Genomic DNA, 2,217 nt, shown 5'->3' with positions numbered 1-2,217 from the left:
AAACTTAAGTTTCATGCCACCTAGAAGTATTTGTAATGCTACAAAATTACACCAAGATCCAGGATCAACCTTGACTAAATTTTTCAAGCTAAAAACTATGCTAAGAAAACAAAAGTGGCCATAAAGAGTCTATGGATCATACAAACCTACAAACTAATCTTAAGTCTACCTAATAATAGAAACAACTCAATATATACATAAACTAACCAACACATGTCTAAAAAGAGTTAAACCATCAACTACTTCGAGATGAAAACTCCACCTGAACCTCCAATCCAGACCTTTTCCTTCCATAGGGTCTTTTAAATAGTGACATGCTATTAATAGCATAAAATACTAGTCGATAGACGAATAACGATACATATGAATTGATGATCATATTACAAATATATCATTTATTATATTTATAGAAAAACTTCCATTTGTATTACTTTAGATCTACTCACTACAAGTATTTGATCATGAAATCTCAAAATAAATTGAAATTGTATTTCAAATTTGGGAAATGGCTAATAAAGCATTCTAAGAAAAACATTCATTTACAGTACTTTATGTTTATCTTGAAATTTCTATTTATGTTGAAATTCTATTTCAAAATTGGGAAATAGTTAACAAAGCTTGCTAAAAACACTTGTGAGGAAAAATCTGAAACTGTTATACACATGAAGATATGAACATATTATAATAAATAACAATAGAACTAATAAATAATATGACAATTGAAGAAAATTAAACAATAGGTAATAAAAGATCCAAGTATGTTGAGTTTTTATTCTAATCCGCATAAATATAGAATTATAAGTTTTCTATGAATACAAGGAGATTAATAGAAGCAAACATTGCGATGCTAGCGATGGAATGATCATTGTAATCCTCCTGCTCTTTAGCAACAGCCTTTGAAGTGTTACTCTTGTTGTTTGGCGGCAAAATGTTGTCAATACATGGAATACCACCACAATTCGGAATAGTCACATGTCTAAGAAAATGATACTACTCCTTATCAAACCTAATGGCTAACTGAATATACCTTGGAGTGATCCGATTCTTTTTGTCATTCCTCGCTGCAATTCCAATCAATTCAAGAACCTACAAACAATCACATATATGTAAACATTTTGTAATCACAAACCCTAGAAATTCGACATATCAAAAAATAGAGAGAGAAGGAACTTCAGAAATTCACCTGAACTGCAAGGTACTCAAGCACGCCAGCAAGGAATAACGGTGCTCCGGTTCCAACACGTTTTGCATACTTCCCGACATTGAGGAGTCGAGCATACGAGCAACTAGGAATTGGAGACCTGCTTTGATGCGATGAAATCTTCTTTTAGATTTGAACCAAAGTTTTCCCCTTTACCGGACATTGATCTTTTTCAATTCAAAAAATAGTTTTGCTTATTGATCTATAGAAACAAGAGACAAATGAAGCGGAAGAATGGAAATGTTGTGAGTGGATGTGAATTCCTAAAGCAATATTTTTGTGGTATTTATAGCCCAACAGGATTTATAACCCAGCAAATGAGAACACAATCACGAGGATTCAACATATATGCCGTTTTTTTTTAGAAAACTTTATGCATAACGGAACCATACCATAATCATAATACTTACATGAATAATAGATAACACAATAGTATATGCTAGAACAAATACAATAATGTTAGAGCACATAAACTTTCTAAATATTCATTCAAGAATTATCTCTTAAAGTGTGAGCAGATAGCTTCAAATGATTCCATAAGTAAGTCGATAAGCAAGAACCTTCAAGCAAATCCAGAAGCTAGCCCACAAACTAGACCACACTTATGCGGTATTCTAGAGTGATCCTAATTTTACTTCCAAACTAACTCAATACTTGGGTAGAAAAGTGTTTTTTAGAAAACTTATCTACTTTCAAGGGTTATAAGAATCCATCTTTATAGAGATCTCGTCCTAGTCAAAGGTAAATGAATAACAGGTCTTAGAATAGAAAGACATACACATCTCCCTTTTCTTAGAAAAGAAAAAGTCATGTCCTTCTCCTTTTCCTTCTAATAGAAAAAATTATATACATATCCCTTGCCTTAGAACATAGAAAGATACACTCATCTCCTTTTTTTTAGAATAAACAAAGACACATACTTCTCCTATTTTCTATTAAAATAGATTCTGAGTTCTAGTTAAATTTGAGCACTATACAGACTACGTGATTAATTGGCGAGACCTCTTATTATGAAA

At 31.8% G+C, this 2,217-nt stretch overlaps 1 pseudogene; it reads right to left on the bottom strand.

Moving 5' to 3' along the window:
- Positions 1–990: 990 nt before the first annotated feature.
- LOC107019574 lies at positions 991–1,364 on the bottom strand (annotated as a pseudogene).
- Positions 1,365–2,217: the final 853 nt, after the last annotated feature.

Source organism: Solanum pennellii, chromosome 5 (genome assembly GCF_001406875.1).
Source record: "Solanum pennellii chromosome 5, SPENNV200".
Classification (NCBI taxonomy): Eukaryota; Viridiplantae; Streptophyta; class Magnoliopsida; order Solanales; family Solanaceae; genus Solanum; species Solanum pennellii.
Note: the sequence above shows the minus strand (reverse complement) of the source record. Positions and strands in the feature narration are given on the sequence as shown.